General features: G+C 42.1%; 1 long non-coding RNA gene across 3 annotated transcripts in view; it reads left to right on the plus strand.

Moving 5' to 3' along the window:
- The window catches only part of LOC116573981, a 71,127-nt gene that overhangs the window by 28,239 nt on the left and 17,842 nt on the right, over window positions 1–25,046 (plus strand). The window contains exons 1-3 of one of the 3 annotated variants that reach the window (XR_004279087.1): window positions 8,146–8,406; window positions 22,583–22,691; window positions 24,557–24,748. This is a non-coding gene — a long non-coding RNA (uncharacterized LOC116573981). Of the gene's footprint in view, window positions 1–8,145; window positions 8,407–22,582; window positions 22,692–24,556; window positions 24,749–25,046 lie in introns of those variants that run through there. The other 2 variants (XR_004279086.1, XR_004279088.1) reach the window with 2 other exon arrangements.

The following is a 25,046-nucleotide window of genomic DNA, read 5'->3' on the forward strand; positions in this document are numbered from 1 at the left end:
GAGCTGGATGCAGGTGCAGGGCTCCATCTGACCTGAGATCATGATCCCAGCCCAAATCAAGAGTCAGCCACCCAACCGACTGAGCCACCCTGGAGCCCCCATCCACATATATGTCTATTTTGCACTTTTGGTTTTATGATCTGCTTTTTTGGGGATATTATATCATCAATTTCTCATCTCGTTAATCTTGATGAATACAAACTTTTGACTGAAAAATACTCTATCCTATGAATAGGTCATTTGACGTTGCTGAACATCTACATTTTTTCCAGTTCTTTTGTTGTATTTGTGGCTACCTAGGACATAGTATCTTGGGGTAGCTTTGTAGCAGTTGGACGAGTGGTCAGAGAGCCTAACTGATTTTAAGGTTTTTGACAGGGCGGCCTTTGGTTAAATGTTGGTGCTTTGTGGGTCATGCTTATGTTTCAGCTCAGATCCTGCCATTTTCTAGCTGTGTAACTGTGGGTAAGTCTCTGATCCAGACTCAGTTTCCTAACGTGTAGTGTAGATCATACTTTTTATCTCTTAGCGTTCTTTTTTTTTTTTTTAATTTTATTATTTATTTGACAGAGAGTGAGAGAGAACACAAGCAGGCAGAGCAGCAGGCAGAGGGAGAGGGAGAAGCAGGCACCCTGCCAAGCAAGGAGCCCAACATGGGGTTTGATCCTAGGACCCTGGGATCATGACCTGGGCCGAAGGCAGTTGCCTAACCAACTGAGCCACCCAGGCACCCCTCTCTTAGCGTTCTTAATAGTTAAATAAAATCATTTGTGCAGAGCTTTTATCATAGTGTCTAACAACAAATGAGCTATTTCTAGAAATGATGCCTCAATTTATGACTGTAAGTAGAGTCTATTTTATTTTTAATCTGTTATCTGTGGAGTTTGGCATATGGATTTTAAAAATTCTACAATAATATATATGGCTGATGTGTTCAAAGACAAGTATCTTAATACATTTGGGGTCTGTAATCTTCAGCCTTTAGTTCTTCCCCCTCAGGCCACATATTTCAGGTTCAAAGGTAGTGTTGTGTTGGCCACAGACCGTTTCCTAGAAAATATTCATTTTGCTCTCACTGCGTGTCTCTGGTTAGTGCATTCTTTCAGAACTCTTAAGTTTGATTAAATCATTAGAATGGATGGGAGTGGTTCTTAAACTATTTATTTCTCGTAGGACTTTTCCCACCTCTAAGCTACTTTAGTTTCTATTGTATATGAAGCCATAGCACTAAACAAAGCTATGAATTGGCTTTAAATAAAAATAATGCTTAGATCTGTGAAAAACCACTGATTCCATATGTAACCTGTAGGTCTTCTGGAATCTCTTAGAACAGAAAGAAGGCAATCTTTTAAATTTGCTGAATACCAAAGGGTTTTTTAATAGCTAGTAAAGTGATCTATAGCTCTGATAGCGTCTGACTTTTTCACTTTATGCCCTGAGGCTCACATCCAGAGCTTGGAAGTTTCCTGGCCGGTGGATTTGTTTTACTGTGGCAGTCATGGAGCCTGGAGTCCTAACCTTGCATAATAATGTTCTTGGGATTTGAGAATGATCTTTGGGGGAAGAGAGCCAAGTTAGTACCAGAAATAGCCCCTACGGAAACTTCTACTTACCAAACAGAATCTTTGATGTTATTATTTTCATATAGAAGCTTATTTTCAATATCTACTTATTATTTAATAAGCTTCACATAAAAGTTTTCTTTCCATATATATTTACAATATAAGCTTATTTTCCTTTTATGATAAAATACAAAATTTAAATAATTAGAATATTATTATGTGTTTTGTTTTTCAGAAATTTTATTTTTGTATCTCAGCAAAGGGTTTTGCTATGCTTTGCTGAAGCTAGCTCCTGTTGGCTCATCAGGACGATTGTTAAATTTTCACAGATCAGTTGAAGTCATATTGGTAGCTTGAAGTTATCCATGGTGAGACTATTAAACCACAGAAATAAGCAAACACTACAAATCAGGGTTCCCTACCTCCAAAGCCAGTTGGTAAATATTTACCAGCAACCTGAAGCTTTTCAGAGATATATATTTTAAAGGTTTTATTTATTTATTTGACAGAGAGAGAGAGACAGCAAGAGCTGGAACACAAGCAGGGGGAGTGGGAGAGGGAGAGGCAGGCTTCCCACGGAGCAGGGAGCAGAGAGCCCGATGTGGGGCTCGATCTCAGGATCCCGGGGTCATGACCTGAGCTGAAGGCAGACGCTTAACGACTGAGCCACCCAGGCACCCCAGCTTTTCAGATATTTTTAAAGGCACTAAAAATTTTAACCTATCAGACTAAGTTCAATATACTATATTTGAGGTGGAATAAAAAGGTTAGTTATCGGTGGTACACATTCTGCCAGTGGTTGTTTGTGAAATGCTATCATTTACTCAAAAACAGTCCTTTAGAACATGACAGACAAATTGAATGTGGGAAGGAAGGGAACCATAAATAGGAGACACGTATTACAGTAAATGTAGGAAAATAGACAACAGAGGTAAGAAAATAGAAAGCCAAAGGGAAAAAGTCTTGAAGAGTGAAGGACAAGAAGAAGACTGCGCTAAGCAAAATTGACACTAAAATTGAATTTGAAAAGGACAGAGAGGTTAAAAAAAGGCATCGGAATGAAATAGTTTTGAAAATGGCCAACAATGCCAACTTGGTGAAGTAATGTCTTTCATCCAAGGTGACATTTGCTGAGATGGAAAGTGGCCCTAAAACCACCAGACTTTGAAAACAACACATTTGCCCTTGGCATTTTGGAACACATTTAGAGAATAGCATTATGGGTAGGTAGCCATATATCTATTGTCCAAATTAAGACTTCTGTGAGTGGAAGGGGGCTCTATTAATAATTACGCCTGAACAGGAACATAAACCAGAGCCGCTGAGGCAAACCAGGTTATGTGTACACAGGAATTCAAGGCTACACTCAGGCCACCTGCTTTCTAATCCAACAGGTTTAGAGACCTTGACTAATAAATTTGACCACACGAAAGATTAAAATATGTATTCCTAGAGGCTACAATTATATGTAAATAGTGTTTGCCCATTGTAAGAAGGTTTAAAAGAGTAAAAGGAGGGCGCCTGGGTGGCTCAGTGGGTTAAGCCGCTGCCTTCGGCTCAGGTCATGATCTCAGGGTCCTGGGATCGAGTCCCACATCGGGTTCTCTGCTCCGCGGGGAGCCTGCTTCCTCCTCTCTCTCTCTCTCTGCCTGCCTCTCTGCCTACTTGTGATCTCTCTGTGTCTAATGAATAAATAAAATCTTTAAAAAAAAAAAAAAAAGAGTAAAAGGAGGTGATTCATCACACCGTGAATAAACAAGAACTCTGTGAGGACCGGGTCTTCACAGAGCAAATCCTCTTGTCTTGCTCTACCTTTGGTGGGATCCTCTGTCTGCCCTCTAACTGTCAATGCTGGAAACTGTAGGCTCAGAAGCTGTGCAACTTCTGGTTGATTATTCAGTCCTCTACTTTGTACTGTTTCCTGTACTATTTCTGGACTTTTTCCTTTGTTCTGGTAGAGGTGTTAGATTTCTCACAGCCCCCAACACCTGGCTAGGAATTCTCGGTACCAGGCGAGAACATGGCTGCCTTCAGGAGAAAGGCTTGTAGACTCTCTACTGAATTCCAGGGGTTTTCCTCCCTCAGACTTGCCATTTCCCCATCTTAGCTGTAATTGTTAGACAGCTTTCAGATGGCTTTGTCAAAGGCTCATGCAGGATTTCTCTGGAGAAAACACTGATTTTCTGACTTAATTGCTGCTGTAAGGGTCTTGTGCTGAGCTAGGCACCTTCTTCATGGCATACGTTTCTTATGAGATCATGGGGCTTGGGAGTGCAGGGGCGTTTCATGCTCTGGTGTTTGGCCACATTTTACAGTGTATTCATTTTACTTTCTAGGAAATGGGTCAACTTCTTTAAAAATTCGAGTATAAGGCAGGTACCAACAATTCTTTTCCTGGAAATCTCTTCAGAAGTACCTTCCTAGAAATGTTAAGATCATCCTTCTGTAAGGAAAGGTCTAATAGCTGTGTTCTCGTTCCTTTCACTTCGAGTATCACAGCAAGCGTGCCATTTCAGGCACTGTCAATAGACATTTCCGTGATAACAGAGGTGGCCTACTTCTCGGCTGTCCACTCTTCTAGCCATTTGCCACTTGAAAATGGGCTATTATGACTGAGAAGTACATTTTTAATTTAATTCAACTTAAATTTATTTAAATGTGCACAGTCATGTATAACCAGAGGCTGCTGGGTTGCAAGGTACAGCTCCATACCCACCTGCTGGCTTTTCAGTGAAGCCCTTGTCACCGTTCGGTTAGCTGTGTTTCTCAAGCTAGGGATGACCTTTAAGGTCCCACATTAATCCCATGGAGGTCATTTAAAAGTCTCACTGCAATTTCCACAACATCAAGAAGCCCAAATGTCGGGGCGCCTGGGTGCTCAGTGGATTAAGCCGCAGCCTTCGGCTCAGGTCATGATCTCAGGGTCCTGGGATCGAGTCCCGCATGGGCTCTCTGCTCAGCAGGGAGCCTGCTTCCTCCTCTCTCTGCCTGCCTCTCTGCCTACTTGTGTTCTCTGTCAAATAAATAAATAAAATCTTTCAAAAAAAAAAATTAAAAAAAAAAAAAAAAAGAAGCCAAATGTAAGGGGCGCCTGAGTGGCTCAGTCTGTGAGTGTCTGATGCTTGGTTTTGGCTCAGGTTATGATCTCGGAGTCATGGGATCGAGCCCTGCCATGGGCTCTGCAGTCAGTGGGGAATCTGCTTGAGATTCTCTCTCTCTCCCTCTCCCTGTGCCCTTCCCATTGCTCATGCTCTCTCTTTCTCTCTCTAAAATAAATACATCTGAAAAAAAAAGAAAAAGACTGAATTTAAGAGGGGTCAGCAAATCTATGGCACAGATAAACATTATGCCAGAATTTGGCCTGGTCCTGGTCAAACTCCTTCTCCCCCAAAGATAATAAAAATTTCTGAAGGTTCTCTAATCTAATGCAAGAATAAAAGCTTAGAGCTCACGACAGTGCTGTGAACACTGTGAATACTATGTTTATATTACTCAGAACAACACTGAATGCTATCATTATCTTACAGTCCCTCTCATTATTATAACCAGTGGAACTCCCAAGGTTTTCTGTCCCCGATAGTGACAGAGCCCAGGTCGGAAGTAGTCTGTACTGTGGACGTGGATGGGCTGGTTGTTCCCTCCACAGGAGTGGGAGAGAGATCCTGCTGTCATTAGCTTGTGGCTGCTCTTCTCTGCCAATGCCTTGTCCCCTTTTGTAGATGTGTCACCGTATACTCACAGCTCTTCAAAGGGAAACTTTGTCATGGTTCTCTATGAAGAAATGGTCTCAGATGGCCATGCATGGCATCACAAGACTCGTCCCCAGCTGTAGTTCACTGTTCCAAAGTCAGCCAATTCACAGGCTGTCCAGAAGCCTATACTATGATCTGGCCCCCAAAGATGAGTTGTGCCAACTCAAGTCTCTCTGTCAGGAATGGGATCTGTGAATCACAATGATAGGGAAGAGGCCAGCTGTGGGAGCTGAAACATAGGTCGCTTAGGAGAAAACCAGGGAGTCGTGTTGGTGCTGTGAAGTCATGACTTAGATCAAGGTCAGGAAGAGGCAGAAATGACAGGGAAGATGGAAAGGCAGAAACTGAGTCAGCAGAAGATACGAGCCAGGGAACAGATGAGCAGATCAGCATATGAGCAGCCTGTCTCCAGCTACTGGAGAATGGGAGAGGCACGGGAGCAGTAGCAGAGCCACACTGATGGCAACGTCCAAGGATGAGAAGTACTAGTGCCTGCTGCTGAGGCTCTCAGTGACTGGGCCTCCACGGTCTCCATGAGTCTGAGTCTATCTTTCCTTTTTTCTGTGAAGGAGGACTGTTGACTTCTCCTGGGTTCCCTAATATGGATCTGTGTTAGGAAGGGTTGTCCAGAGAAACAGAACCAATATTACACACACACATATATGAGTACATATGCATATATGTATATATGTGTATATAGTATAGAGAAGTATGTATATATACCACGGGGGAGATATTGATTGATTTATTTGATCTATGAAGAACTGTTTCACATGATTGTAGGGACTGGGAAATCTAAAATTTGTGTGGCTTGAAATTCAGGTAAGAGTTGAGGTTGTTGTCTTGAGTCTGATTGCACATACAGCAGCAGGTTGGAAACTTGGGCATGGTTTCTATGTTTTAGTTTTGAAGAGAATTTCTTCCTCTTTTGGAAATCTGTCTTTTCTCTTAAGGCCTTCAACAGATTAGATGAGGCCCACCCACATTATGGAGGGGAATCAGCTTTACTCAGAGTCTACTAATTTAAATGTTACTCACATCTAAAAAATACCTTCACAGAAACATCTCAGTTGGGTTTGACTTTCTAGTTGGGTACCACAGCTGAGCCAAGCTGACATGTAAAATTAACCATCACAGAATCCTTACTAAAGATCTCCTATTACTTGAGACAACTTTAATTTCTGTACTTTTCTCAAGTTTCTTTCAACTAGTAAATATTGAAGAAGGATCCAAGCCCAGCAATGTGACTGAAAACTTGCATTTTTTAAAAGATTTTTATTTATTTACTTGACAGACAGAGATCACAAATAGGCAGAGAGGCAGGCGGTGGGCGGTGGGGGGGAGCAGGCTCCCCGCTGAGCAGAGAGCCCAAAGTGGGGCTCGATCCCAGGACCCTGAGATCATGCGGTGACCCAAAGGCAGAGGCTCCAATCCACTGAGCCACCCAGGTGCCCCAAAACTTGCATTTTTAACCGCTGAGAGCTTACATCATTTTGTCTTACATCTATCATTTACTAATTCATTTCTTTATTCAAGAACATTAGTTGGGGACCTCCTAGATGGTTGGCATGCTTTTAGGTTCTGAAGAGACAGAGAGTAAATCATTAAAATATGTAATACTATATATTAAATAAAATAAATATGATTAAAGCAATTCTTACATAATGTAATATATTAAATATATTTAAATATAATTAAAATATTTTATTTATTTATCTTTTCAAGATTTTATTTACTTATGAAATAACATAAATTTTAAAATGTTTTATTTATTATTTTTTAAAAAGGATTTTATCTGTTTATTAGAGAAAGAGAGCACGAGTATGGGGAGGAGCAGAGACAGAGGGAACAGACCCCTCACCAAGCAGGAAGCCTGATGCAGGGCTCCATCTGGGACTTTGGGATCATGACCTGAGCTGAAGGCAGATGCTTACTGACTGAGCAACCAAGGGCCCCCCAAATAAAATATTTTAGATGTAAAGTTAGAGCTAACGTGATGGTAGATGAGAGTGGAAGACACAACGAGGAGGGACCGCTACTGTGGTTGGGAGGTGGGTTTAGGGAAGATTGCCTCTGGCGACACTGGGTGTCAGATTTGAAGGATGGATCAGTGTTAGCTAGGGGGGAGGAGAGAGCGGAGAGCGGCAGAAGAAGGGTATGGGATGGAGGGTGCCTGCAGGCTAAGGACAGAAGCACACGGCCCGAAGACAACAGAGCACATCATGGGGATGTTAGCCAGAAATCTTGATTTCAGTTCCTTGAAATAGTAACTTGCATCCCTTTCTTTCTCCCTTCATTCCATTTAGCCCCCACCTACTTAACTGAGGTCTCCTGTATCCTACACTCTTTATTAAAATTATTGAATAAATGAACAAATAGCTAATAAGGAATATACTTTATCTTGATAACCAAGTTCTTCTACAAGCCTGTTTGCTGCCTTCAGAGACCAGAAAACTGAGATCGACAGGTCTCACCTGGTTTAATACTTATTGTTCTTTCTTTCTTTCTTTTTTTTTTTTTATTTATTTTATTTATTTATTTGACAGACAGAGATCACAAGTAGGCAGAGAGGCAGGCAGAGAGAGAGAGGGGGATGCAGGCTCCCCACTGAGCAGAGAGCCCGATGCGGAGCTCGATCCCAGGACCCTGGGATCATGACCTGAGCCGAAGGCAGAGGCTTTAACCCACTGAGCCACCCAGGCACCCCTTATTGTTCTTTCAACATGACCTTTTGTGATTTACATTTTTGTGATTTACATTTTGTGATTTGTGATTTTTGTGATTTTGTGATTTACATTTACATTTGTGATTTACATTTTTGCATAGGTAGTCTCCTTCCTGCATAGACAGTTGAGGACTGGTTAAGGCCATGAAGTTGGCAGGGAGAGGAAGAGCCTGAAAACTGTGTTGAGGCTAGGCCCACGCCGTGCATAGCTGTAGGTGACCACGGGGGACAGCTGCCACAGACAGCTTCAGCTGGCAGCCAGCAGTTAGGAAAGAGGAATCTTGGAGTTCATTGTGAATAGAACCAGCGGACCATCTGGAGGGCCAAAGAGCAGGGTGGTGAATGGTGATGAAAACTGCAAGAAACAGTGCCTATGCGCCAAACATGTGTGAACATACATGCAATATGTGATGTGTGAGGAATGTTTGTGGTCATCTGTGAGGTCATGGACGTTTTTTACTTAAAGGAGTGTTAATACAAAACAGTGATATAGGGACTGCTATCGTGGCTTAAATAATATTAGAAAGCTTTGATCTTTTCATGATGGGTTTTAAAATTTAAAAGGAACTGACTAATTGTGTTTAATTCAATTGCTTAGAGGCGATCGGCTAGTAAAAAAATGTAAAATTTTTTCCCCTCATATCCCAAAAGGCTTGCACTGGAACATACACAGATACATATACAGTATTAGAGCGATACAGAATGATGAAAATAATTAGCCATACATAACTGATTTCACCTAACTGCGGCCTTATAGTAAAGAGTAGCCCGCAGGTTCATACAGGATTCCAAATTCTCTCAACTTGATATTTTTTTAGGCTCTAAGCTTGGAACCGCTATTGACTATTATTTCTGAATAAATTCTTCAGTTTTTCTGAGCCACAGTTTCTTTATCAGTAGCATTAGGGCCAAAGTTGACCTTACCAATTCATAAAATGGGTTCATCCAGGAAGTTCATGTTTAAATATATATATATATATATTTAAACATTATTTTATTTTATTTTATTTTATATATATACATATATATATATTTAAACATTTATTTATTTTATTTTTTTGACAGACAGAGATCACAAGTAGGCAGAGAGGCAGGTAGAGAGAGAGGGGGAAGCAGGCTCCCTGCTGAGCAGAAAGCCCGATGTGGGGCTTGATCCCAGGACCCTGCAATCATGACCTGAGCCAAAGGCAGAGGCTTTAAACCACTGAACCACCCAGGCACCCCAGGGGAGTTCATATTTTAAAAAGTACTTTGGAAAGTGCATGATCTTGTACATGTATAAGAGGTAGAGCTAGCTTTCACTCATTTATTTATTCAATATATTGAATATAATATATAGGGGTTCCTGGGTGTCTCAGTCAGCTTAGCATGTGCCTTTAGTTTAGGACATGATCTCAGGGTACCAAGATCCAGCCCCACATCGGGCTCCCTGCTCAGCTGGGAGTGTCCTTCCCCCCTCTCTCTGTCCTTACCTACCTCCCCCACTCCCACTCATATTCTCTCCTCCCCAAATTAATCAATAAATAAAATCTTATATTGACCATATTACAATGATCGTTTATGTATAATTATGTATGTATAACATAAGCTATGCTAATTGCTGAGGTCACACTGATGAAAAAGAGAGATGTTGTGCTTGCGTGGTCTCCTTAGAGTGGGTGAAGGCAATTGGAAGAGTCTCGCAGGTGTCTGTATTACCACTTAATAGGTGTGTGGTTTCAGGTAGGTAGAGAATGGAAGCTTAGAATGGAAGGCAGTGGTACCTTTTAGGACTATATCGTAGGATGGTTGTGAGAATCAAATGTGCTAACTGTTGCAAAATATATAAAGTGATATACAGATGTGTTCTACTGTGAACTACCAAGTGGAGAGAGAAAAGAAATTGAAAGAAGTTTGAACCATGGAAAACTTCCCCAAACAAAGGATAGGGATAAAGAGGGAAAAAGGAGAAAAGTAGAAAACTGACAAGGAGGGAGGAAATAATACCTGGGAAATATAAATAGCTGTATTAAAAATACTTTTCAGGGGTGCCTGGGTGGCTGATCAGTTAAGCCCCTGACTCTTGATTTTGGCTCAGGTAGTGATTTCAGTTTTGTGGGATCGAGCTCCCTGTCCTCTCTCCCTCCACTCAAGCCCCCCATAGAGCTCCATGTTCAGCGGAAAATCTGCTTAAGATTCTCTCTCTCTCTCTCCTTCTGCCCCTCCCCCAGCAAAATAAATAAATCTTAAAAAAAATTTTTTTTTTTCAGATTTTATCCTGTTAAATGTAGTAAGTTCACAGGTCTTATTCCAGCACCATTTCCTTCAAAACTTGGGTAAAGAGTACATTTAAAAAAAAAAAATTCTCTAAATTTTGTTTTCAAATTCTAATTTGGTTTATTTCTAGTTTAAAGAAAGAAGAGTCAGTTCTGCAAAAATAGTCTGCATTTGCAGTTTATCATGAGCCTATCTTTTTGGCGACTTGGCTCACAGAGATCTTTTTGCTGGGAACTTGGGGAAAGGGCAAGCGATGTTGCAGTAGAATGATTCTACCCTATGGACCACAGATTGGCAGCCAGGCCTGGGAGCACACGTTCCGGCCAGCATTTGACAACCAAAGCTTCACGTTTAGAAAGAAAAAGTCTTGCTGTTTAAGATAACAGTTTCACTGGTTTTGTTGAAGGAAGTTAGGCAAGAACAAAAATAAGCTAGGAATCTGGCAAATCTCGAACTGCATATTTTCAAAGTGAACATGATACCTTGCTTTTCAAGTTTTAGGATTCTGTTAGTCACATTTTGGTTGAAAAGCTAATCTTGTTCTGAGGCCAAAAGGTTAAATTGGTAACCCTCTTGGCAACAAGGAAAATGTGTAAAGGCAAAACTATTTGATTATTTCTACTCCGACAGGTAGAGAAACTGTCATTTTAATAAATAAAATTAATTAGCATGACATTGTCTTCAAAGCTTTCCTATAAGCAAAAAAACATGTTTGTGAGTAGTTTTGCTGACAGCTTTCTAGTCCCTCCTCTTTCTCTGCCATCAGCATTTTGGTTAATGCTTTATAGTCCTCTTGATTTAAACTCTAATCATTATCTACTTTGATTCAGTCATGAATCTCAAAATATGTTGTGGAAAGAAAACCTTTCATATTTAGGGCAATTTTTAATGGTTTTCTTCCTCTGGAATGACCAATTATAAAGGAAAAAGTACTGACTCATAGTCACAGTTGCCATGCGTATGTTATTTTATGACACATTTTCTCTGGGCATGAAGAATTTCTTCTCAGAGCCCAAACTTGCAGGAATGCAGATGTCAGGGCCCAAGAACCTACAAGTGGATTGTCTACAAGGGAGCAGGTTATCTTAAATTTATGCTGCAATCAAGAATAAAGGTAGATAAACCCTTTTTATATTGTCACCACAGGGAGGAAAAGGACAAATGAATACTTACGGCTTTGTATCTTTTCTTACATATCTCACCAGAAAAAAGATTTTCCCAGTCATGCTATCTTTGCTAAATTAATCCCCAGAGGGACACTGCTGTTCCATTGAATCTTTGCAAGATTTTACCCTGGTGTTCTAAAAAGAAAAATGACTCAGTGTGATATGTTTTATTATTTTTTTGAATAGTACGAGGAGTAGTTCATGAAATATTTTGGTCAGCAAGTGTTCCAGAGCCAGTGCTAGAGATTAAGTTGTCAAATTAAGACAGAGAGGTTATAGAATATTTGTCTGAGATGGTTTCACTGTTCCTGTGTCATGCTGAAAAGTAGCTTTATGTTAATGTATTTATTTCAGAGAATGAAACATGGAATAACTACAGTTTTGCTTATGCTCAGTTTTCTCATTTTAAAGTGAGAGGATGATCTTTTATGGAAAAGATTTAAAAACATTGAATTAATCTATGAAACCTGAAGTAGAGAGGTATGATTTTTTTCCCCTATAGCACACACGTTAACTTTTTCTTTAGTATATTTTGTTCTGTGAAAAAGATATATTTACATTTGATCTGTTTTTGTTTTGTTTTGTTTTGTTTTTGGCTCCAGTTTTGAAGCTAATTGAAAAGAAACCCATTATACCCCCTACCCAAATTTCAGTGTGAGAAAAATATTGGCATACTTTTATGTTACCCAAAAAATAAACTGACCGCTAGCATCTGCGTCACTTTGGGATTTAAGAGAATGAGACAAAAAGTTGTGTGTGTGTCAATGTGTGTTTTCTCTCTCTTTTTCCTCATTATTTTGCACAATTTTTGCTTATAATTTTAAAACTGAAACTCATTTCAAACATCAATATCAAAAGTTGACTTTCTCGTTAAGATGTACGAGCCCTCAACAGTTACATTGTTTTTATTTTTTTAAGAGATTTTTGTAGTTTCAAATTGAGGTCTCAATTCCTATGTACAAAGATGAATAAAAATTGATTATCAAAATAATGATAAACCCAACCACAGCTTTAAAAGAGGGACCTGCGTAGGAAGACAAATATTAAAAAATGGTTTAGTTAGGAATTAATTTCCTGCCAAGAATCCTGGTTCTCCCAGAATTATCGAAAAAGGTTTGTACTCTCCATGGTAAAGTAGTGGTTGGTGACACGGATATTAGGGGAGGAAATTAGTGGGTGCAGACCCTGATTCTCTGTCTTAGCATAGGAGGTGGGTTACCAGTTACTCCTCTGTGTTCTCAGTTGGATGTCATATATGGTGTAGAACCTCACGATGTTAGAGAGTTTGACATATCAACGAGCAAGACGAGTGGAATTTTACTTTGTGGAAGAAATTAAATGTCAGTAAGTCAAGCATAGTTTGCTCAATCTCTTTTCCCCCAACCTAAGAGTCCATCTCTGGGTTTTATAAACTTGGTGGATGAGTACTGATCAGAAAAATGCTTGTGGGCTCTTTGTCGAGAAGCTTTTACTTTAACCAAAACTGTGAAGGGTCCTTCTTTGGATCTAGTGGTGGGGCCTCAAAGCAATGTCATTTAACTCATCATTTTTAGGTAATGGACTTCCGTGGGAGCAAGTTGGAACTTTTAACATGAAACTGGCCTTCCAGTGTCACTATTATTTATTTATCAAAGGAAGTAGGGCCAATAGAGCTTTACCTTTTGCTTTTCCATGCATGAGTTTTTAGGTTCTGTTGGCTTTTAGAACTTCCATGCTAAGTGCAAATGATATATGGAAATGGAATGCCATTCCAAGGAAATCAGTGGGTGATACTGGGGAGGCTACAGTAACTGGCATTTCTCTATGGCATGAACTTAATATTTTATAATTTTGTTGTTGTACCAACTTACTATCCCAGCTAGAACCAGTGTCATTTTTTTTTCTTCTGCCATTTTCTTTTTCATTAGAGGTGTCATGGCTTTTAATGATTTGTAAATAACTTTCTAAACTAATGAAATTACGTATGTGCCAAGTATGTATTTTTTTCTACTTTAAGTTTTAATAGTTATCCCCTGAGTTCATTTTCTTGCTATGCTTAAAGGTAACTTTAGGGTGGGTTCTATTTCATTAATGTTGAAATAGAAACCTCTGGAAACTCACGCTGTGCTGCTGTACCACCTGAGCTGCACTGTTCCTACCAGGGAGCATGCTTTCATAACTGTTCTTGGTGAAGTTAAATTTGTATTTGTAGAGTTACCCAGAGTGTGTAAACTGAGAATTCCTTTTATCTCCCTGTAGTTAATCTTAGACATGGAAGGATTCTTGACAGTTCATGTTTCTTTTTCCTGTTCTGCGTCTGAGTGGTTGTCCTTATATATATATATATATATTTTTTAAGATTTTATTTATTTATTTTAGAGAGAGAGAGAGAGAGATGAAGCACACGTGGAGGGAGGGGCAGAGGGAGAGAGAAGCCGACTCCCCGGTGAGCAGGGGGCTTGACAAGAGGCTCGATCCCAGGACCCTGCGATCATGACCTGAGCCAAAGGCAGATGCTTAACCTACTGAGCCACCCAGGCACCCCTCTAAGTGATTGCCCTAAATGAGCTAATCCCCCACTCATTCTGAGAGAGGCTCCATTTTGCCCTGTGACTTTGGTCCTTCAGTGAACCCTTAAGCTGTGCCATATCCTGGGTGACTCCAGATGGACTTGAATGACAACAGCCACTCAGAGTTCTGACTGACTTATCTCCGCCAGTTTCCCCTAGCTCCCTTTTCATCAAGTCATTAAAAAGCCGTAATTCGCACTGTCATCCTCCATACCTCATCGCTGAAATCTCGTATCCAGATGTCCTCTCTCTGGACATAGCCTCCAAAAAGAGCTTCAGGCTCTTTGTTTCATTAGGCTTTCCAGACTCTTGATTCCTCTACATTTTCTTTCTCCGTCACCCATATTATATACTTAATTCATTTCCCAGCCCACTTAGATGCTATGTTCCATCACTTCAGACTCTCTCTGGAAACGATCAATTCTTTTGTTCCCATGTCCTTCTCTCATATCTGCTTGGCAAAATATCAAGCCTGGATGAATCAAACCATCAATCTTCTACACCTGAGTAGTCTTCTGATTGGAGAATCTTCCCATGAGCAGATTGGTCCTGCCGAAGGTTTAATGGGTTCAACTGGGTTTTCAGTACTTCCTGGCTTTGACTCTTTGTTACCTCCAGGAATAGGGCCTGAATCTTCATTTCTGTGAGACTCCTTTTATGCTGTGGAAGAAGAAATTGAGGTTTTCTTTACCCACGAGTTTGCCTATTTCTTCTTCAAGCTTCCATTTAACATTGGCAATCCTAATATTGATGTTGAAAGACCCAGGGCAAATTTGAGCCAATTTTCCAAGGTGGTGGGAGGTCCTTGGTCAGGGAACGGATACTGAAACTCTAGTGGGAGGGGGCATGATGGTGCTTGGAGGTCTTTCTGGTTTATGACAGGATCTCAGGTGGTAACTCATCTGGAAGTGGGCTGGGGAAGTTGTCAGGCCTCAGTTAAGTGTCTGGACACAGGCAAGGGCTTCAGCCTTAGTAGTGGGCCAGGAGGGCCTCGTCAGAAACTGAGTTAGAAAGCCATGCATAGTGTGTTCCATGGTCGGGGAGAGTAAGCATCAGAGAACGGCACATCCCAGCTGTGGTTCCCAGAGCTCACCCAGGCACACCAGAAATTGGCTGTCTTACCACAGGATTGATTTGAGATCTTACTTACAGCCTCCTTTGTCAAGAGTGGTTTGGAGAAATGGGTTGAACTGAGGTCCAGGTGGGTGTGGCTGGTGAAACTCTAGGGGTGACAGATGCAGTGTCATCAGACATGAAGCAGAAGAGCTAAATTAGGGCCAGCCCGTAGAAGGCTTTGCCTAAGGACAAGGAATCATATGAAATGGAAAGGAAACAAATAGGAGTCAACTCTAATGGTTCATTTTTCTTAAATATTTTATTCATATAAAGGGGATGAAGGGAAACGTTTAAGTCAAAAGAATCTACTCTTGGTTTGCCTTGGGAGGATAGTATACCTTATGGACATTTAAAAAATCAATTAATTAATTAATTAATTATTTTTCATCTTATGGACATTTCAGACCTGGACATAGCTTTCTGGTCTGTGGCTTCCTGGCCTTGTCTTCTGCATGCTAATCTTCCGGTTTCAGTATATTCAGGGAAAATAAACTGATTTGAGTATTAGCCTAATCAAAGTACAGGAGGGCAGATCTGTTCTAATAACACAATATGCTATAATCCAAAGCTTAATATATTTGTATCCTGCTTTAGGCAACTATAATATGTTAGTAGATATTTACATAAAAAATCAATCAAAGGATAGCTATCTGCTTTACAAAATTTTCATTATAAGATTTCTGTTAAAAAAAAAACTTAATTTCCTCTAGGCATTTAAAATCTGATTTGGCATACTAAGATTCCATTTGCACACACATTTATCCCGATTAATAATAAAGTAGGATTTATTAATAAGGATAAATAGACATTTTTGAGTTCAGGCTTAAAAATGTTAATGTAAGGGTAGAGCTCAGTGCTCTGGCTTTTTCAGGAGACCAAGAGGCTAGTTTCCTTAACTGAAAGCTGGGTGACATGGGTACCAAAAGCTGGGCATGTGATCCAAGCCTCAGTTTACTAGAAATCAAGATCCAGTAGAGATTGTCAAAGATGCCACACAGACCACAGCGGGGGACATCCTCCCCCATTTTTCTGAGGGATCTGACAGGCTGAGTGCCTGTAAAGGCAGACGTTGCAGACACTGGAGAAACTGGCCGCATCCAAGTCATAAAGGATGAAAGATGAAGGCATAAAGGTGCTCAGCTTGAAGAAAAGGAGGAGGGAAGGGTGGTGATGGCTCCTTAAAGAGGCGTGAGCTGTTGCCATATGGAGGGGGTTGGATTTCTCTCCTGTGTTGGAGACTGAGGATTCCGGGTGGGCGGTACGGAGAGGCAGTCTTTTCTTCCTCGCAGTGTGTCAAAGGTCTGTTGGTGCGTTTTAGAGGATTTTTGTAATGAGATTAAGAGGTTGGTCTGGAGGGTTCCATGGCTCCTTCCATTGAGTGCTTCGTTTAAATTTATCCCATCAAGTAAGCTACTCAGTTGTTCTTATTCGTTATTTATCCTGCGCATATCACTTACGATGTGTCTGGAACTGTTCTAAACATTGTACAAGTATCAACCACTTCACTTATTTTAACAACCCTACAATTTAGTTATTACCCACATTTTACAGATCTGGATACGGAGGCCCAGAGATGTTAAGTTACTTGCACAGAGTAACACAGCAAGAGCCAGATCCCCATACAGGCTGTCTGCCTCTTTATTTTAGGAGTATGTGTCTTGAGGATGATATCATACTTGAATTATCTATGTGGTGACTCTATTCTTGGTATATTATTGAGCTATTGCCTGAAAGTGACTTTTATCTTTACTATTATGATGATTTAAAGTTTTCTGTGTTTTTTGTTTTAAGATTTTATTTGTTTGTCAGAGTGAGACAGAGAGGGACTACAAGCAGTGGGAGTGGGAGAGGGAGAAGCCGGCTTCCCACTGAGCAGGGAGCCCGATGCGGGGCTTTATCACAGGACCCTAAGATCATGACCTGAGCTGAAGGCAGATGCTTAATGACCGATCCACTTAGGTGCCCGATGATTTAACATTTTTCTTATCTGGGAAGAGTTTCTGATCACCTCAATTCACATATACATGTTTTGCTAGAAAACAAATATATTGTTTTGTGTCTCCTGTTGCCTAAATCATTTTCAAATAGTAGTTTGGATAATTCAAATACTTCATCAGCCCAGCCTCTCCCCGTTTTGTAAGTTCTAGTGAATTTTAAAGAAAAATGACAGTTCTCCTAGTTTCTCCTTTCACAATCCATGTAATTTCTTTACAATCACAGGATCTTACGTCATACCTCCATGACTTGGAAGAACTAGTTATTTCCAAATCTTAACTCCCTGTCAGGGGTAATCTCAGTACTGGAGGGTATATGGCTTATTAAACACAGAATGGTATTTGCTATTCCTTGGGCTCACAACCTCAAAAGCCTCATCTGTTGGCAGACAGCTGTAACACACCCATAACAGCCTTCCCAGTGTTTATGTTTAGTTCATGAAGCAGAAAATATGACAGGTTCTGTATCTTTCAAAGCATCTCCCCCAAACGCTAGTTAATCCCCTGGCTTTCAAAGGCCAACAAAATTTATCTCTTTGCTGGCAGCAAGAATATAGTTTCTTTTTCCCCCAGTCCTATCTAGATGCTATTTACTGACACTGCTGTTTAGCCAAGGTGACTATAATTTTTCATATGATATTAAATGGACAAAACTTTGTTTCCGGAATGTGAACTAATTTTATGAAGAAAAATTTATCAATTACATAGTCTGGGTTCCAGTGTCTTCATTTTTCTTTTAATTGAATTGGTGGGATAATTTTGGAGCTGAAGTAGTACCATCTTATATAAGTCCATAGACAAGTTAAAACTAGTTTAATGATGTATTAATTTCAACGAGCAGCTTGATTGTCTAAATAACAATAACACAAAAGGATGATTGGAAACCTTCTCCGCTGTTCACAAGCTGCGTAGCTTTTTTTTTTTAATTTTTTAAAAGATTTTGTTTATTTATTTGACAGACAGAGATCACAAGTAGACAGAGAGGCAGGCAGAGAGAGAGGAAGAGGAAGCAGGTTCTCTGCTGAGCAGAGAGCCCGATGTGGGCCTTGATCCCAGGACCCTGAGACCATGACCGGAGCCGAAGGCAGAGGCTCTAACCCACTGAGCTACCCAGGCGCCCCGAAGCTCCATAGCTTTTACCAATTTGATTGTGTCTACAACTCGAACAGACTGTAACAGAGCAGGAAGGGACCGAGAATTAGCTGGCCAGGAGCACCTTTTTGAAAACCAGCGGAGCCTGGAAACACCGGCCACCAGAATAAAACTGACGTGGTGGAGGGAGACAAGTGATGGGAGATGTGTGCCTCCCTCCTGGGTCACACTTAAGAGAAACCTTGTGATGCTTGCGTCAAGAGTTATGGGTGCACTGGTGACAGGTACACTGGTTATCCAGGCCGGGGCTTCCTGGGCGGCCGGAAGTGGGGGGCTGTACCCAAGAGCCGGAGGATGGAAACGAGGAGACCTGAAAGGAAGGGATTTCTGGTTATTTCTGGGATTTAGCATATGCTGGCTAAGGCGGAAGGCAGAACATGTGGAAGCACCAGTGCTAAGGACCCAGTTTTACTCTAGGAAAAGAATTTGCCACCCTTCCGTGGCAGTGGCTGAATCTGGTGCGGAATGGCACCTCTCCGTCTGTCTCAAGAGCAGTGTGGAGTCTGTACAGGTGTCTGTCAGGGGCACTTTTGGCCGCATGTATTGGAAAACCTGAATATGATGTCTCACTTGAGAAGGAGTTTGTTTTTCATGCCCTGGAGAGAAATCTGTAGGGGGGGTTGTTGCTGGCCTTGGTTCAGGGGCCCGGTGGTGTTAGTCCTGGCAGTTCTGATTCTTTCTGCATTTCCTTCACTGGCCAAGGAAGGTTCCTGCAGCCCAGCCATCATTTCAGTAGGAAGAAGGGAGAAGGCTTTTCCTGCTGAGCTGTGTCATGTGGGCATTTCAAGCTGGGAGGGGACCCAGGGAAGAGGCTGGAAGTGGGGTTGATCATTTAACCAACCATGTCTGCCCCATCAGACTTTCCTGCTAACTTTGTAATACAACCTCTTGAGATGAGTCCCCCCCACTCCCAACCCCAGGAAAGGAGGGGTTGTGTGAATATAAAATAGAAAATATCCTGTGATATTCCATGGCACTATTTTCTGAGAATTATCGAGATTAATCGATTATGGTGCCTTTTAATGATTATGATGATGACAGTGATAATAGCTAACATTTACAGCTTCCTATGTGCTAAGCTCAGATTTAAATGCTGTATATAAATTACTTTTTTCTTTCTTTTTTTTTTTTTTTTAAAGATTTTATTTATTTGACAGACAGAGATCACAAGTAGGCAGAGGCAGGCAGAGAGAGAAAGGAGGAAGCAGGCTTCCCGCTGAGCAGGGAGCCCAATGTGGGGCTCCATCCCAGGGCCTTGAGATCATGACCCAAGCTGAAGGCAGACGCTTAACCGACTGAGCCACCCAGGTGCCCCCCAATTTTTATGTTTTTAAGGATCACACTTACCTGTTTAACATTATTCTAAGTTTTATCATCACTATTTTTCCTAAAGAATTACTTAATTCTGTGGTCCTGAAAAGATTTTAAAAAATGTAAATATGTGCGTTTGCCCCATCCCCCAAAAGTAGAGTCCCTGCTAGAAGAACAGAAGGTGCACAGGTGACACGGAAGGATGGGATGTTGCCTCCAGATACCGTGAGGTTGGGGGAAGGAAGCCGCGTTAATCCAGTTTCACCCATTTTGAAAGTCTGGACCCAATTAGGAGCCATCAGGGAAATCAGAATGAAAGTTTCAGGTTGGAGACATGACATGTTTTAAAGGCAGGCAGTTGAATGATTCCAGCTTATGTGTAACTTTCGGTATAATTCATTTTGTCACCTGCCTGAGCCAAACCGAATTACTTCCTGCTGGTGTTTTTCATCTGTGTTAATGGTTTTGAACATGTAGACCAAACAATTTACTTTTTATACAGAGGCAAACTTTCACAAAATGCCAATATTCAAATCAAGCAGCTTCTCACCTCACAAAATGGGGTAAAAATCTGAGTGTGTATGTGTGTGTTTAAGTATAAAGCAAATAACTGAACTGGTTGGTTGCAAAGGAAAAAAAAACCTACTAAGTATTTTCAATTAAAACACTAGAGGTAAAGAAATAATAAACATATACCATATGCCTGACGTGATGAGCTGTTATTGGAGGGAAAGTGTAGATTGCTGAAGAGAGCTCTTAGCTAGGGCTGAGAGGGAAACAGGCTCTTGTCCTCAGTTGTCCTTTAATTCTGTGGTTCTTATTTTATTACCACACCTTGGTAACACTGTGTATTGTTCTGTGATATGCGTTAGTGCCTTCAGGAGAATGGGGCTACCACAGAGGTCCATAGTTTTGTCAGTCATTGGGCATCAGAAAGTAGAACCTGGGCTGGAAGGGATTTATCTTGGATCATTTTCCCCAGTAACCACTTGCAGAGATGATCCGAGAAAGTTTGGAATCAGTGTCTCAGCCATGTTCACAAGGACTCCATGGTCCTTAATGTGTGTGGTTTGTGTAGAATCTAAGCTGTTCTTACTTTCTGAATTAGATCTTGGAAGCTACAGGGAGGCCTTCAAGCCTAGCTAGTCTCTGTTTGCCTTCAGGACAAAGTTCAAGGTCTTTTGAAAAGGAGCTTATCAGCTGGAAAGTTGTCACTGCCTCTGTGAAGGGAACTTCCTCACTTCCTGCTTCTTATTCTGCAGAACAATCTGAGCTCTTTCCACACACCATGGTGTCAGTTACCTCTTCCCTCCCCTGCGTGTCCCCCTTAAATGGAATATCTTTCTTCTTTCCTTTGACTAATACCTTTTCCAACACTACCGCTCAGCTCAGGCTATCACCACCTCCAAAGTGCCCTCCTTGATTGCTTCAGGTTGAGTTAGGCAACCCTTCCTAGTGTTCCAATAATACCCTCTGTATGCTGCATGCTCCACGTTGTGTTAAAATGATCTCTTTATGTCTCCTCCCACTAAGACTGAACAATGGAAGGACACGTCTTAGTCATCTTTGTGTCTCTATGGCTGGATACATTGTTAATTCTCAATAATATTTATGGACTTTGTGAAAAAAATAGAAAAAAACCTACCCCTGAATTTTCCTGCTGCCATGTATGGGGTCATTCAGTGGAGGAGGGGAATGAAATGAGTTTGGGGACAGTCTGTACCCTGCTAGAAATCCTATATGCAGGAACCTGAGATGCTTTTATTTGTACATTGTGGGTCTGGGATTGTTTGCCAGTGCATTTTGGTCAATGGCAGCTGTTGGTGGCTGCGGGATTTTATTGGATTAAATGTCCTTAAAAGCAATGACATGAAGTATTTCTTTGTGCATTGTTAGCTGGTACCTGCGTTTATGTTGTCTTGATTATTTATTATTTATTTATCAGAGAGAGAGATAGAGAGAGAGAGAGAACACAAGCAGGCAGGGTGAAAGGCAGAGGCAGAGAGAGAAGCAGCTCCCTCCTGAGCAAGGAGCCCGATACAGGATTTGATCCCGGGACCCTGGAATCATGACCTGAGCCGAAGGCAGCGAGTTAACCAACTGAGCCACCCAGGCATCCCTTGCTTTCATTTTTGATAATTATTTTCTCTAGTTATTTAAAATAGTTCAGTATCTATTTATATACTGGTCATTCTCAACTCCTATGTTGAGCATATTGGAAATTTGAATGCCAGCAAAGCTTAGAGGTTGTAAATTTTTTACTAGTTTCCAGACTCAGATTTGTAGGTTTTATGTATCATGTAGTTTTCCCTCAGAGATCTAAGTCAAAGCCCAACACCAAATATTTGTTGACTCTGTTAGTGCAAAACCCCACGGCAGGTACAAAGGCAAATAAGTGATGGGCTAGTGGGATGGACTGGACAGAAATACTTGGAAAGGCAAGGGCAAAATAAAGACTGAATAGTAAAACCAGAATAGGCACGCTGTTGGCTGAGTGTGTAGCTAGACAAGTGCCATCAAATGAGAGGCATCAAAAGAATGCTGGGTGGGGAGATGTACACACATTCTGGAGAGGAGAGACTCGGTGAGGTCTCGGAGAAATGGGAATGCCGCTTTCAGGCAGAAAGCGAAGAGGGTTTAGCAGATGGTGGAGAGGGGGGTTGGGAGAGCAACATTCTGGAACCTGGAGGTGGTCCGGTGTGGGGGAGAACAGAGGATTTATGGAGGGCCAAGGCCGTAGAGGCAGGGCCTTGAAAGCAGTGTTCTACCACCGAAACGGATCAAGGCAGTTTGCTGGGTAGTGCTTCTCACACTTGAATGCCGCCGCAGGTTCTCCCGGGGCTCTGGTTAAAATGCGGATTCTGATCCAGTTGGTCTGTGTTGCTAATCCATGGACCTCACAGGGAATAGCAAGGGATTGGAGGACGGGGTAAAAAACTGCGAAGATTTAATTGGGAAAATGGTTAATGACATTCTTATTATGTAACCGACTGTTTCAGGGTTTCACATGTGAAGGACTTCCAGCTTCCCAAGGTCAGCCGGGGAGTCACGTGATGAAGTCTGTGGCCAGAACGGCATGATGCAGTTCGACGAAGACTAAAAAATTGGGTTAGTTTTTACAAAATATCATTACAAAATATGTATTTTACTGAATGTTAGGCATACTAAAATATCTGGAGGGATTATTTGTTTAATTTAAACTGCGATATCTTCTTTAGTATTTGTCCAAGCCATCATTTTTTTTTTTTTTAAAGATTCAATATATTCATTTATTTGAGAGATTGAGAGAGAGCAGGGGGAGTGGCAGGGGGAGGGGGAAGAGAGAATCTTAAGCAGACTTCCCGCCAAGTGCAGAGCACAAGGTGGGGCTCAGTCTCTTGACCCTGAGATCATGATCTCAGCTGAAATCAAGAGTCAGATGCTTAACCAACCGAACCACCCAGGCACTGTAGCCAGTTATTTTTTTGCATGTGAAAGGGAGCTCAGCACTGTGTATTTGTTGGGTTAGATCATAACCATGAGTCCCCTTTGAACCAGGGCAGGGCTTAAAAAAACGCGGCTTTACCACAGACCGATGAAATCAACATCTCTGGGGAGGCTGTGTATTAACCTGGGGACTTAGTAATTTTTACAGATTTCCGGGGGATTCAAACGAGCTTCAGGATTGCGATCCACTGGGATCACGGATCGGACTATTTAATGCTGAATTAAAACTCTAGAACTGGGGGTTTTGACTAATATACTATGGGCTTGGCAGGATGAAAACCAGAGTTGGTGCTGAGAGTCAGTCTGGGCTCGGAAGGCAGAATCCCTGGGATCCACCCCCAGGGGGGTTCACCAGGGAAGCTGCAAGCGGAGGTGGGTGGTGGCAGGGGTGTGCAGGAGATGGGGAGCGCTGGTAACTAGGGAAGCAGGCAAGGTAACCAGAGCCATGGGCGTGGGAGTGGGAGCAGTTGCTAAGGAGAGGCAGAAGCATCTTGCCAGATGGTGCCTGACAACTCCATGAAGCTGTTTTAACAGGCCAGACTTGCTCTTGCAACAGTCTTACAACTGCCATCCCAGGGAGGTACTTTTTTTTTTTTTTTAATTGAGAGCCAGAGAGAGACTGAGCAGGGGCAGGGTGGGGGTGGGGGGGGGAGTAGAGGAAGGAGGAGAGAATCTTAAGCAGTTTCTGCACAGTCCAGAGCTGATGTGGGGCTCAGTCTCATGACTCTGAGGTCATGCTCTGAGCTAATAGAGAATTGGACGCGTCACTGACTGAGCCTCCCAGGACCCCCTGCACCTCTCCCCACCCCCCTCCCCCATGCTGGTACTTTAAAGTCTAGAGCCCTTTGACACAGAGAAGCAGCATGAAGATGAAGTCTGAGGATGGAGAACAAAGAGAAGCTTCCAAGGGGTTCTGTGAAGTGTAAGAGGGGGCGAAAACAGAGAGGAGGAGACCCCAATACAGACTTCCTACTTTCTGGCTCTCCTTAGGGGCACTGAGGTGAAGTCCTCGCTCGCTGCTGGAGGCTGTGTCCCTGTGTGGTCATTCATAAAACACAGATCCTCGTCTCCAGATTCTTGCCCTGTGAGCTGACGGGTGTCAGGCCTTGGCTCACGATATTTCTCAGGTTTTAATGAGCTTCCTGTTGGAAGATATCAAGCTGAGTGATTTTGGTACTGAAACAAGCCTTTCAAAATAAAGTGAAGCTAGATGCCTTTGTGAAATTCGCTTGCTATTTATGCATTTATTTGACAGAGAGACAGCGAGGAAGTCATACAAACAGGGGGAGTGGGAGAGGGAGAAGCAGGCTTCCTGTTGAGCAGGGAGCCCCAGGCGGGGCTCGATCCCAGGACCCTGGGATCATGACCCGAGCTGAAGGCAGGCCCTTCATGACTGAGCCACCCAGGTGCCCCACGAAATTTGCTTTTTAGATGTAAACGTCTTATTTCTTAGTTCATATAAGAGTAAGTTGTTCTTATTTTTCGAGGATTTATGGCGGCGACGTTGAAAAATACTCACCTTTACTGGCACCAGTACCCGTGAAGGGAGGTCGAGGACCCAGCGCCAGGCGCAGACGTCGTCTGCAGGCGTGGTGGTGAGGACCAGGGCCCAGCTGAAAGGAGAGGGTCCGATTGCTAGGGAGCGGATGGGACACGCCGCTTCCACTCAGGGGTCGCAGGTAACCCACGCAGGCAGAAGGATAAAGAAAAGCACTTTCTGAGCTGTGGAGGAGTGAGGCAAACATAAATTATTATCTGCTCTTGGTTTGAGACTGAAATAAGCACAGGCGAGACCCTTCTTATTCTTGGCAAAAAGCTCCCACTCGTAAAATGTGTTTTACACAGAGTCGCCTGAGCGCTCCTGACGTGGGACCCTCGATCTGACGTCCTTTATGGCAGGAGAAAAATACCCGTGACTTCGGTTTGGTGGGAGGGTCCTGGCCGGGAGAGGAGCTGTGGCGGTGCCCTGGCCTTGGC

The sequence above is a fragment of the Mustela erminea genome, chromosome 15 (genome assembly GCF_009829155.1).
Source record: "Mustela erminea isolate mMusErm1 chromosome 15, mMusErm1.Pri, whole genome shotgun sequence".
NCBI classification, from domain to species: Eukaryota; Metazoa; Chordata; class Mammalia; order Carnivora; family Mustelidae; genus Mustela; species Mustela erminea.